Raw genomic sequence first — 13,957 nt, 5'->3', positions numbered from 1 at the left:
TGGCCGGCCCACCGCGCCTCCCTTATTCCCCACTCCCTCCCGTGACCTAGCGCACACACCCCCCACTCACTCCCCACGATCCACCTCTCCCCTCCTCTGCCTCCCTCCCCGATCCTGACCGGGAACAAGGCCGCTTGTTGCCACCGCCATCGGTGCCGTCCGGATCCCGTTGCTGGAACCACGGCGCCACTCCCCATCGTCGTTGTCGCTGCCTCCTCATCCCCACCGACGAGCTCCGTCGCCGGATCGACCCCGATGCCGGCATCTCCCCCCGAACGGCGCCGTCCTCCGCAGCCCCCCTTGTCGGCCTGCTTCCTCTTCGATCGGTCGTCTCCAACCTCCACCTCGCGCCCCGCTGCCTAAGACCCAACGGCCCCGCCGTGAGCTCCGGCCTCCCTCCCTCTCTCCCCTGGTTCTCGGTCACCGGCGCCGTCCACTTACGCGCGCATGACCGTAGCCCTGCCCCGTCGCCCCTGCTCGCCTGGCCTCGGCATGGCGCATGCCCACGCGCGCCCAGCCGCCCGCTGCACGCTGGCGCCCGCCGTCGTCCGCGTCGCGCTCCGGCCACGCCCCCCGAGACCTGCCCATGCTGCCCGTGCCTTGGTCGCGACCGCGGCCCCTCCCCTTCTCTGCTCGTGGCCTCGCCCGCCTGCGTACAACACTGCTGCTGTCGTCGACCTCCGCCCGGTCATGCCCTCCCGCACCGCTGCCCCCGCACTCGGGCTTTCCCCGCTGCTCGCCCGCGCCGCCCCCTTGCTGTTGCTGCTGCTACCCTGCGCGCCGCTGCAGCTTGCCGCCCGCTCCTCGCTGCACACCACCACAGCCCCCGCCTCTGCTCCGGCGCCCCGGCGACGCACCGCCCTTGCCTCGCCACTGTTGCCTCCGGCGGCCGGCCTCGCCGTGCCCTGCTGTGGCCGGTGCCCCTGGTGGTCGGGGCATACGCCCAAATGGGCTGGGCGCCCGGGACCCTTTATGCCCGCGGCCGCGCTAGTTCGGGCGGCACCCACCCGTGCACTATGCCCGTTAAGCCCCCCCCTCGGGTCGCTGACGAACGAAGCCCATCCCCTGGAACGATTTAAAAAAAGAATTAGGATTAAAAAATAAAATAAATAAAAATAATAAATAAATAAAATCAAATATTAATTAATTAATTAACTTAATTAACTCTGTTAAATTAACTAATTAAGATTAATTAACCTAATCTCTCCCTAATAATAAAGCACAAATTGAGTCTCCGGGCTCATTGTCGCGACGCTTTTACAGAAAAGTCCTTGTGTTTTTTATAATTGAACCCGCAGTTCTGATGATTAGGTCGACCCGAACCGGTACCAGCAAGAGAAACGAAGAAAAAAAACGTACACATGACCCAGCCTCCCGATCCCCTTGCAGCCGTCATCGCCGCCCGACCATGGAGTCCCGGCCGCCAGCTCCCCGGAGATTTCCGCCTCCCTAAAAGTCCAGATCTCCAGTCCAGCGCGCCGCCACCTCCTGCCCCGCACGCCTCACCTCGCGCCTCCGGTCCGCCCCCCGTCGCCGCACGCCGTCAGTCCCCGCCCCCTGTCGCAGCGCGCCGCCGGACCGCCTACCGTCGCTGGCTCTCCCCAGCCCTGAGGTCACATCTCTTCCGAAGATCCTCTCCAACTCATAGTTCCTCGCAGAGGGCACCCGCTCGCACCGGCGTGTTAAGAGGAGGTAGGTCGCCCCTCCTTGCGGACGCATGGACGAGGGTCTCACGCTGCCGCCGGTAGCGGCAACTGCAGCGGACCACGTGCTCTGGCGTAGTCAGGGGAAAGCAGCGGCTCCGACTCCAATGTTGGCCTTGGCGGAAGCACGAAGGGGTCACACTGGGCGGCACTGTGGCAGGGGACAGGGTGCTGGGTTTCGCGGTAAGATCGTCTATTGGTGGATTCCGTCTGGATTGGAGCAGCGCAACAGGAATAGGATCGCGGGTGGTGGTGGTCCAGGACGTGGGGACGGGGAGAGGAGAGATAGCTGTGAGCACGAGGTCCTTGCTGGCTGAATCAAATCGAAGCGCTCCGTCCATCTCTATTGGCCTTGGACGAACAAGGCAATAAGGTACAGGACGAACATGAAGATATAAGGTTCGTAGTTGTTGCACATGATTTTTGTCTAATGGTGATATGTAATAATCCTATGAACATGTGGTAACCTGCTCCTTGTACGCTTCAGGATGGGAGATCAACATAGTGTTGTTTTCTCTGGTGAATGTGAAGTTCCGGTCTATCTAAAAAGCAGCTAATGTCTAGCAATCTGCAGCAAGAACTCTATCCACTCATCTGGTCCAACATACACCCATGGAATTCTCCATCCACATCTCTCTGTTCGTGAAAGCAACTGCTAAATTTGTATGGTAAGAGTGGTCGCGTACATGCATTCCATTGGCTACTAAATTAATTAAATTCCCGCGAATTACAATAGAATTTAATTAGGAGGGCAAGTAATTATTGGTGATAACTACTTGGTTTATTTTTGTAGGCGCGATTGTAGTCTTAGATCTTTGTAGGATTTTGTAATGTGGCTCAGATGTGTTGTGTGAATTTAGATAGCTTTGATGTCTGAATATATACATTTTGCTAGATCTCCTGTCCTTACTGAAGTTAAAGTTCTGAAATAAATCTTCAGAAACAATGATGTTATGTCTGAAACCGATCTGAGTAGTGAGCCAAATTAACAATTATTTTCTCTGTTCTTAATCAGTACATAACACCTGTTTTCTCAGTTGTTAACTTAAGATTCGACCACTATGAGCAGCATTGCAGCAGTCGGCCAGAGGCTTCCAGTTTTTCATTTGAATGTGCTAGAGAGATGTTTCTTTGCTTCATTTTCATTTGAATGTGCTGATGAAGAGTTGAAGCTAGAAGAAGCCCAACCGTCAAATAATCCTGAAGACCTATGGATTTGTCACCGAAGTGTTGAGCTTAGTAAGAGATGACATAAACTGTGAGCTTTCATCCGACAAAGTTGTGCTGGTGTCTGGTTGGAAAACATGTTTCCTATTACCACCACCCCTAGCAGCTCACATTTGTTTCGTAATATCTCTAGCAATTTCTCTAAATCCATTTTTTATATGGCCTGATGATTCATCATCAAATGCCACGCATGTTGTGTGCCTTCAGAATGAGGTGTTTCATGTGGAAGGCCAAAGGATCCTTCAGTTTGCTTTCTCAATGTTTGACTAAATATTTCATTCATGTTCAACAGACCTTATGAGAAATCGACGGAGGCAGTGCGTGAGCTAGCTTCCTTGTGGCCGGATTGATACAGGCACTGCATGAGGAACCGAGCCACCGATGCAGGTCGGCGCTGGCTCCATTGCACATGGCAGCCGCCACCACACCTGCCGTCTCCGCATCTGAACAACCGCTGCTTTGTGAGCCGCCTCATCTAGCGAGGATGCTGCTGCTGCTGAGGACGCAGGAGCCGCCTCATCCGGTGAAGACTCGCCGCTGTTCCACAGTGAGCCGCCGCTGGCGCGTTTTTTCCGCACTAATCGCAGGTTTTTGCCGGCCCCTAAATTTTATCCTCTGCTTATCATGGTTATTACTTGTCCTTCCTCTGCAGAATTGAGCGCATGTTTTTTTATTATAGTATAGCCTTTGAGTTCCTGCTTGCATATTACTTGAAACATAGTTAAATTGTGTATATTTAGCAGCTTTTCTTCTTACAGGCAATTGTGCTTAACTCTGGTTACATTTCTGTATGGCCGCAAAATTCAAGCAATTGTATATATACATACTTTGGTCACAATATGATCATCGAATACAATATGACACTTCCTGCTAAATTTCTTCAGCTGTAAATCTGAGAATGTACTTCTCTTTATGTAATTAAGTTTGGATTACTAGATCTTATGCAAATGCCATTTTTTGTTCCTTAATCAGTCCGCCTGTGGAGCTCCACAGATAGAGTTGGATGTGTTCGATGATGGAGCTACCTGCGTTGGCTGTGTTGTCGGGTAGGCTGACTATTTTTGTTAGTTCTGAAATGCACAGATGCTAATATATAAGTATATATCGCTACTGCTGGGAGCTGCTGTTTATTTATAGACAACTCCTGAATTTACTATGTCAATATTTTTTGACCTATTTTTGTTCTTGTTACTCATTAAAAAAATTAGTTTTCTTGCTCAAAATCATCTTACAATGTTTCATGTTACCACAGATCATGGCAAGGAATAAATTTTACAACCAAAATCATATTCTACCAACATATTTGGTGCATATTATCATTTAGCAGTACGCTGGCTGTGCCTTCCTATGATAAATGGAGATCTTAGATGTACTATTGTTCCGTCAGGCATTGAACCTATCAATGACTGACCATGAAAGATATGTGTAGCTCTAATTTTCTCCATATGTTTCTGTTTTCAAGGATAATTCTTAATCCTTTTGGAATTACCATCTGTAAACATGTTTGGAATTATCATCTATGTAGATCTGTGCAGATTCAAATCTCTTCATATTTATATCAAAGAGTTTGTTTTTCGAATGGTCGTCATGTATACTAAACTCCCTGCCCCCCTCTCCTGTCACATGTGTTGTTCACTTGCCATCAGTGAGCTCCATAAAACACGACTACAGGGTGCAGAATGCTTGCCACTTAGTTAACGTTGTAGACATGTAACACTATAATGTTGGACAATAAATGAATTCGACTACATCCAAACGAACTTATCTTGCTTCCAAGAAGAGTAAAATCATCTTCAATAACTTCCTGTACTTTGCTTATATTCATGTTTCTCAACATGTTTGGAATGTAGTTTCCCCCCAAAATGCAGTATTTACCTTCCATTTGAAGCATAGGGTGCAATTTTTATCAGTTGCTGTCTGAAACCCCACTTCCCTGGTAAAAACGCTATCCACCTTCAAATATACTCCCTCCGTAAAAATATATAAGCTTTACGGAGGGAGTATACAAGTTCTCTGATACGGTAGTCGTGGGAAGACTATATTTTTGGTTTACATTGTAAATGATTTGAGTGACCACAAATGTGACTTTCTTTTTTGTTTCTTTTCAGTTTTCAGTGAGGGCAGGCCTGGCGCAGTGGTGAAGTCCTCCCCACTTGTGCCAAGAGGTCCTGGGTTCGAACCAGCCTCTCTGCATTGCACTTTGCAGGGGTAAGACTAGGTTCCTATAATCCCTCCCCAGACCCCACCTTGTGTGGGAGCTTCTATGCACTGGGTCTGTCCTTTTTTTCAGTTTTCAGCTCCTAGATGAGAAGGCAAGGATGTACTTGAGCAATATGAGAAGACCCAGTTCCATTATCTCAGAAGCCAGAAGTCTCCCATTTACTGACTTTGGTACTATTTTTTTAAAGAATGGTCAATCCGCTATCAGCACCACGATTATGTGTCAATTGTAGATTCTTAATTGCTTAGAATTATTTTATTTGTTTGATTCCTTCTGTTGATATTTATTCAACAACAAAATATTTTCAAGATTGGTCGGTGTGAGGATCAAACATGTGAATGGATGTGGCATCAAGCTAAGTCTGTTGATACCTTGCTCACCTTTTTTTGCTTTGAGTGGGTTATGACTTACTTTCTGATTGTTGTTTGTGAGAAAATACCACCTCTGTTTGTCTCTCTGAATTATCATTGGTCATTGCGACAAGGGTGATTCAGAGTTGTAGGTTGTATGACTGGTCTAATATGGCAGGTCCCACAAAGAAAACATACAAGGTTAGTAGCTTCAACAACTGAAACATACTAAGGTTTTTCATGCAACTGCATGGTTCCTATTATTTGTCTATTATAATTAATGAAAAATTAATGTCAAGGTCCCTCAAGTTGTAGGGAGTTGTTTAGTTCAGATGTGCACGGGAATGGGCTCACTGGGATCTTGGTAGGAGGTGAATCTTGTGGTCATGAGCCTGGACATCACGCTGGTGCGCTTCCTAGGGAGGTGCGTCCGTGCGCTGTGCTTGGATGGCGAATCGAGATGAGGCTTAGTGGCTGCTCGCCTCTCTGAATCACGGATACGAAATTTGGTGGTTGTTCACCTAATGGAGATCGAAAATGGCGTCGAGTTATTTTATGGGCTAATTGTTGTGAGTGCCAACGATTTCGTTTTGACCATATAGGACCAGCCTATGTCATTGCCGGTAGCAACGATATAACAACCTAAATGTCGCTGATACCAAATACTCATCTGTTCCTAAATATACGTCTTTTTAGACATTTCAAATAAATTACAACATATCAGATGTATATAGACATATTTTAGAGTGTAATTTCATTTATTTTGCTTCGTATGTAGTCATTTGTTAGTCTTTAAAAAGACATATTTAAGAATGGAAGAAGTACAAAGTAATACTTCTGGAATTTTTGAACTGAAGGTTATATAATTAAGTTTTCTAAAGGAAGTGTTGATATTTATATATTTCAATAGAAAACAACATCAGTCAGTTCCATCTTGATTATATTTATAGAATCCAAGCCGTGCCCCCCCCCCCACCCAAAGAAAATCCAGCCTTGTTCGACTCACCGACACCCGTCAGTGATGCACAAGGAGAGCTTGGAGTCTGGCTCTTGCTCCATAGTGAAGGGCACAACTATACTTAAACCGACAAGGCGATTACATCAGCGGAAGCAATGCGTTCACAAATTACATGATCGTGTGTGTGGATCGTTTCTTCCGGTGCAAAATTACATTTGTGTGCGTGGATCGTTTCTTCCGGTGCAACGCACGAGCACCTTTACTAGTAACTAGTTAACCTAATTAACTACTGTTAATTAGTCAAACAGTCGCTGACAGGTGGGACCCTCCTGTCAGGTTGACCAGGTCAACGGTCAACGTTGACTGCTGATGTCATGCTGACGTCAGCATGAATTATTCTGGATAATGTTGAACTAAAATAATTAAATAAATGCTAAAAATGATTTAAATCTTTTAAAATTAATATAAAATAAACCGTAGCTCGGATGGAAAAACTTTGTACATGAAAGTTGCTCAGAACGACGAGCAAAATTTGAATACGCAGCCCGTTTATCCACCACGCATCCATAGCATAGCGAACACGCAACTTTCCCCCTTCTATTCATTTGTCCGAAAACCCAAAACATCGGGGATATTTTCCCGGATGTTTCTCGCCTTCACCGGTATCACCTCATACTGTGTTAGGTCACCCCTAGCACCGCGCATTGCCATGTTATGCTTTGTGTTACTTTGTTTGCTCTGTTATTTATTGTGTTCCCCCTCCGTTACTTCTTTCCGATAGACCCCGAGACCGCTGCCGGTACCCCTGATTGACTATGGTGTTGACGACCCCTCCTTCTTGCCAGAGCAACCAGGCAAGCCCCCCCTCTCGATCACCAGATATCGCCTACTCTTCCCTCTACTGCTTACATTAGAGTAGTGTAGCATGTTATTGCTTTCCGTAAATCCTATTCTGATGCATAACCTGTCATTGTTGCTACAGTTATTGATACATTACCTGCAATCCTAAATGCTTAGTATAGGATGCTAGTTTATCATCAGTGGCCCTACATTCTTGTCCGTCTGTCATGCTATACTATCGGGCCGTGATCACTCGGGAGGTAATCATGGGTATATACTTATACATATTATATGATACCTGTGGTGACTAAAGTCGGGTCGGCTCATAGAGTACCTACGAGTGATTCACGGATTGGGTCCGAAAGGACGTTTGTCCCGACGGCCCTCTGAGTGGATCTTTGTGGCGGAGCGACAGGGCAGGTTGAGACCGCCTAGGAGAGAGGTGGGCCTGGCCCTGGTCAGCGTCCGCGGTTATTTCAAAATAATACGCTTAACGAGATCTGGGTATTTGATCTGAGTCTGGCCACTGGCCTATACGCTCTAACCAACTACGCGGGAACAGTTATGGGCACTCAAGGTCGTGGTATCAGCCGAAGCCTTCGTGACATCAGCGACTGAGCGGTGGGCGCCGGTTGGACTGGAACACCTGCTCTTGTATAAGGGAGGCTAGGTCTGCTCGCCGGCCACATACGCAACGTGCAGGTGTGCAATGGGTGATGGGCCTAGACCCCTGGGCCATAGGATTTAGACCGGTGTGCTGACCTCTCTATTGTGCCTAGGTGGGGTTGCGACGTTTTGATCTTCCGAGACCGGACATGACCTAGGAAAGTGTGTCCGGACAAAGGGGATCGAGCGTGTTGGGAAATGTGGTGCACCCCTGCAGGGAAATTAATCTATTCGAATAGCCGTGATCTTCGGTAACAGGACGACTTGGAGTTGTACCTTGAACTTATGACAACTATAACCGGATACTTAATAAAACACACCCTTCCAAGTGCCAGATACAACCCGGTGATCGCTCTCTAACAGGGCGACGAGGGGAGGATCGCCGGGTAGGATTATGCTATGCGATGCTACTTGGTGAACTTACCATCTACTCTCTTCTACATGCTGCAAGATGGAGGTGGCCAGAAGCGTAGACTTCGATAGGACTAGCTATTCCCCCTTATTCCAGCATTCTGCAGTTCAGTCCACATATGATACCCCTTTTCCATTTGATACCAATGCATACATATGTAGTGTAGCTCCTTGCTTGCGAGTACTTTGGATGAGTACTCATGGTTGCTTTGCTCCCCCTTTTCCCCCCTTTCTATACCCGATTGTTGCGACCAGACGATGGAGTCCCGGAGCCAGACGCAACCGTCGATGACGACTCCTACTACTCTGGAGGTGCCTACTACTACGTGCAGGCCGCTGACGACGACCAGGAGTAGTTTAGGAGGATCCCGGGTAGGAGGTCTGCGCCTCTTTCGATCTGTATCCCAGTTTGTGCTAGCCTTCTTAAGGAAAACTTGTTTAACTTATGTTTGTATTCAGATATTGTTGCTTCCGCTGACTCGTCTATGATCGAGCTCTTGTATTCGAGCCCTCGAGGCCCCTGGCTTGTAATATGATGCTTGTATGACTTATTTTATTTGTAGAGTTGTGTTGTGATATCTTCCCGTGAGTCCCTGATCTTGATCGTACATGTTTGCGTGTATGATTAGTGTACGGTCAAATCAGGGGCGTCATAGTGCAGGAGTTGTTTACATGGTGTTGCGTGGTTCTCCTACTAGTTCGATAACCTTGGTCTCATCACTGAGGGAAATACCTATCGTAGTTGTGCTGCATCATCCCTTCCTCCTTGGGAAAATACCAACGTAGTTCAAGCCGCATCATTCATCCACCGCACCGGATGAGGATCCATCATCAATCTCGTCGTCCCGCCGGTTCAGCCACCCTGACCTCCGCCTCTAAGGAGCTGCCCCGACGCCCCCTCGTCTCTCGCGCCACCTCCATTCACATAGCGCCATCTTCACCCGCACCACCAAAAGAGCAGCACCATCACCGATTCCTCAGATGAAGCTGAGGCCTAATCGGCACCACCAAAGAGATACTACACTAATCGCTGTATTTTCTTCTTGATTCGACCTCACAGTGCTGCCGGCGCTCGGTCCCCGCCATGGCGTGGCTCCATCTACAGCGGCAGCGCAGGCCACTTCCTCCATCGCGTCGCTCCCTCGGTGGTGACGTCTACATCAGTCGGAGCTGCTACTGCTACTCTGGCTCTCATTGGTCCTGCTGCTGCTGCTCGCTCACGCTGTTGCTCTACTCTTGCTCTCGGTCCCCTGCCTGGTCTGCTCTGGCTCTTGCTCGCGCTGCTGCTCTTGCTCTTGATCTCGGTCCTCTGCCTGGTCTGCTCTGGCTATTGCTCGTGGTGATGCTCTTGCTCTTGCTTGCGCTGCTAATCTACTCTTGCTCGAGCTGCTGCTGCACAAGGAGCAGCGCTGGCTCTCACTCGTGCTCCTGCTGCTGCTACCCGAGATGCTGCTACATGACCAGCTGCCCCGGCTCTCGCACGCGCTGCTGCTCTGGGCGCTGCTGCTGCTCTGCCCCAGCTGCTCTCTAGTAGTATGGTAGGAGCGGCTACTGATTTAGATCACTGCTACTCTACGACTAGTGCTCAAGCGGCCTAAACTATTAGTGCACGACTTTTCTGCTACTAGTGCATTTAGTTTCGACAGTAACATTCAGTTTCAATAGCAAAATTCAATGTCGACAGTAAAATTCAGTTTCGACAGTTAAATACAGTTTCAACAGTTAAGTTCAGAGATGAGCGGCTGATGTATTTTACATCTAGTGCTTTTTGGTTATGTATTTTACATCCTCTACCGGAGATGCTATTAGAATACCACTTTAGGTTAACATTGTCTCTCTTGTCCTGCTTCAGCCTCGCCGTCGTACACCTCACCGGAGCTGCTCCAATGACGAAACCCTCCATCACAGTGCAGCAGTACCCTTGGCTCCATCTCGAGGCGCCTAAGATCTTCTTCCCCTCCCCCAACTGCCACATCAGCCGCAGTATCCTCAGCGACCAACCCAATGATGCTAATATCGACATGGCTTCGCCAAAGAGGTTGTACACTTGTTGCATCGTTTTTTTACTCGACATGTTATATATATTTTCCACTGAGCACACATAGTAACGTGAAATACGATTAGTTTCAAATATATAACAAGCAGTGAGGTTCCAAACAACTTATATATCCATGATGGACTCTCTCAAAAGCCATCATTATTATTTCTGCGCATTTGAGTTGTGCATGTGTAGATGGGCCTAGGAGTTCAATTAATAGGGAAGTGGCGTGGGTCCAAAGTAGTACAAGTAGCACAAAAACATTTTTGGAGTGTAGGCTCTTGCGTGTTCAAGCCTGCCTACTAGAATTGCCAGTGGTTGAAAGTGAAGGAAAACATAGGAATTGGAAAGTTTCCTATGGTACTACTATTAATGCATTTGGTTCAAAGGAATGGAGCAAATGAAAACTATAGGATTTGTTCCTTTGGTGTCTCTTTCAAAGAAAAACCGTAGGATTTTCATATCCACTTGGACCTCCTTTTCAAATTCCTATTCACGAAGAACAAGACTAAGTGATATTAGCATAATAGCATTATAATTGTACATTTTCTCGTGGTTTGAATTAATTTGACCATGCTTCTTTGCATTCCTGTGGCCTTCCAATTTCTGTGAACCAAACACCCAGACTGACAGAAATCATGTGATTTTAAATTCTTTGTTTTGCACATGCATTCCTATCCTATTACTATGTGTTTCCTATCCCCACATTGTTAGAATCCTCATTTTCAAACGAGCCCTTACAGAATTACTTCTGTTACAGATAGTTGTCAAAGAAAACTTTGTGTGGTTTTTCCTGCTCCTGCTGTGCCGTCATCCATCCCAGCTCAGCTGCTCCAACAACAGAAGGGTCCACCATAGCAGGGATCCACCCTCCAGACTATCTTTCGCCACCTTAGATCTTCTTCCCCGCCGCCGGCAGCCATGACAACTGCATTACCATCATCAACTGAGCAGATTACCTCAAGGACTACACGGGTCTACAAGAGAGGTCGCACTCTTTCGTGTCTGCTTACGTTATGCATCGCTTAATATTACATGCTACTTTATCATCCTGTTCACCAATTAGACTCTGAGTCAGCTCCAAACTAATGCTCAAACTTGAGTTTTTAAATGGTTGTGGGGTACATATCGGGGCTGCAATCAATAGTATATGTCTACTATCTAGTTAATCTATGGTGTCTACTATGAGTTTCATGTTGGGTAGGAAACAAACAGTAAAGAAGCCATTATTTGTATTTTTAACTGAAGCCATTATCTGCCTTCTATCATTGGTTTTGGGTCTATCCACAGGTTGCTACCATCACTCTGGATTTCTGCATGCAGTCCTTACATAATCTCACTATGTTTTATTCCTATGCAGGTCAGTTATTGCACACAATGGAACTGAACATGTATAGCAAAAGAGACGAGCCTTGTGTGGCAATAAAATTTTATGCAGACGTCGCTCCATGGTGGGCGCAAAGCCAACCCCCCTCCACCCATTTCAGATTGTAATCAAGAGGAAGATAAATGTTCTGAGGGGGATTCAGAAGGAGCAAACCACTCCTATTTCACCCCTGAGGTCTTCACTCTAACTTGGCATGCTGATGTTGGTCATATCATGCATATGGTGCCTTGCATTGCTTACTTTATACATCAAATATGTCATCTACTTAGTTTAGACATGCTTTGTGTGAATGCCATCTGTTTAGTTTCTTTATCGTACATGTGAATTATGCAATGTTGTCTTGTTTAGCCAGGCATCACATATGTGAATTTTGCAATGCCATCCTGCTTAGCTAGTCATTTTATATGTGAATTATATCATGCCATCCTTTTTTCATTACGTATTACATTTGTCAACAATGTTAGTACATTCAACTACTCTTCGTGTGCATTAGCCATTTGACATGGTGATGGAAAAATCTGGAGTGAAAACAAGGTCTTCAGAGCAGACTATGCTATCTGATGAAGCGCATATCTCGCTGGTTATGGATAGCTCCTCAGAGGAGGATTCAGAGATAGATGACCAATCCTATCCCCCCCGAGGTGTATGCTCTAACTTGGCAGGGTTATGTTGCTCATATTGTGCGTATGGTGTCTCGCATTGCTATGTCATTTGCTTAGTTTAGACATGCTTTGTGTGAATGCCACCTTTTTAATGTCTAATTACCATATATGTGAATTATGCAATGCCATCTTGTTGCAAGACATTATATATGTGAATTATGCAATGATATCTTGTTGCAAGGCATTATATATGTGAATTATGCAATGCCATGTTGTTTAGCCAATCATCATATATGTGAATTATATCATGCTATCCTTTTTGTATTATGTATTACATTTGTCGACAACATTTGTATATTCAACTACTCTTCCTGTGCATCAACCATTTGAAGCGGTGATGGAAGTATCTGGAGTGAAAACAAGGTCTTCAGAGCAGACAATGCTACCTGATGAAGCAGACATCTTGCTGGTTACAGATAGCTCCTTAGAGGAGGATTCAGAGACAAACGACCAATCCTATTTCCCTCCCGAGGTCTATGCTCAAACTTGGCAGTGTTATATTACTCATATCATGCATATGTTATCTTGCATTTCTTAGTTTTTACATCATATATGCGATTGACATCTGCTTACTTGCTTAGTATATAAATAATATAATTGAATTATATCATGCCATCATGTTTACATAGACAACATCTATCTGAATTATGGCATGCCAACCCATTTAACAAAGACATCACATAGTTATATCATCTCATCTTGTTTAGTGTTTACAGTCATCATATTTTGAATTATGTCATTCTATTCGTGAATTATATCATGCTACCATGTTTCCATAGGCGGCATGTATGTGAATTATGGCATGCCAACCTATCTAATAAACACATCATATAGTTATATCATGTCATCCTGTTTAGATAGTCATTATATTTTGAATTATGTTTTTCTATCCTGTTTAGTTAGCCATCATATATGTCAAATTGTGTCATGTTATCGTGTTTAGTTAGCCATCATATATGCAAAACTATGCCATGCTATCCTGTTTGGATAGACAACATAAATGTGAATTATTTCATGCCCTCTTTTATTCCCCACTATGCATTGCACCTTTCTACCATACAATGTTTGTACATTCAATTACTTTTCTTGTTTATCAGCCATTTGAATTAGAGGGGGTGATGGCAGTATCTAAAGGAGTAACAACATGGTCTTCAGAAAAGATAGTGCTACCAGTCGATGCAGATAGAACCACGGTTGTACTTGCCCAAGAACCAGCCCCACCACACATAACCTAGACTCTCGCATATTGTACCCCTACCCAGTTGGACACAGAACCAGCTCCACCCCTTCTAACCCCAACCCCAGCACATAGTAACCCAGTTCCAATTGACGCAACAATGTCTCCACCACATATCACCCAGACACGAGCAGCTAGTAAGGCAACTGCAGTGCCCAAAGCACGAGGACCACCACTCGAACCCCAACTCAATGCTTAAAGCAGAAGAAGAATTGTTCTCAAGTCAAGTTATGTAGCTATGGTTCATACTCCTTTGC

General features: G+C 45.9%; 2 long non-coding RNA genes across 4 annotated transcripts; both read left to right on the top strand.

Annotated features, from left to right (window-relative positions):
- The first annotated feature begins 1,324 nt into the window (after positions 1-1,324).
- On the top strand, positions 1,325-3,477 carry LOC123085896 (uncharacterized). Of its 2 annotated transcripts, none has more exons than XR_006440107.1 (3): positions 1,325-2,102; positions 2,191-2,371; positions 2,773-3,476. It is a non-coding gene; the product is annotated as an uncharacterized lncRNA (long non-coding RNA). The 2 variants fall into 2 exon arrangements; XR_006440108.1 differs by having other exon boundaries at positions 1,326-2,102; positions 3,223-3,477.
- Positions 3,478-3,513: 36 nt separating this feature from the next.
- On the top strand, positions 3,514-6,230 carry LOC123085897 (uncharacterized). Of its 2 annotated transcripts, none has more exons than XR_006440109.1 (2): positions 3,514-5,702; positions 5,817-6,230. It is a non-coding gene; the product is annotated as an uncharacterized lncRNA (long non-coding RNA). The 2 variants fall into 2 exon arrangements; XR_006440110.1 differs by having other exon boundaries at positions 5,811-6,230.
- The last annotated feature ends 7,727 nt before the right edge of the window (positions 6,231-13,957 follow it).

Source organism: Triticum aestivum, chromosome 4A (assembly GCF_018294505.1).
Source record: "Triticum aestivum cultivar Chinese Spring chromosome 4A, IWGSC CS RefSeq v2.1, whole genome shotgun sequence".
In the NCBI taxonomy this organism is placed as follows: Eukaryota; Viridiplantae; Streptophyta; class Magnoliopsida; order Poales; family Poaceae; genus Triticum; species Triticum aestivum.
The sequence above is the reverse complement of the archived record's forward strand: the minus strand, read 5'-3'. Positions and strand labels throughout refer to the sequence as shown.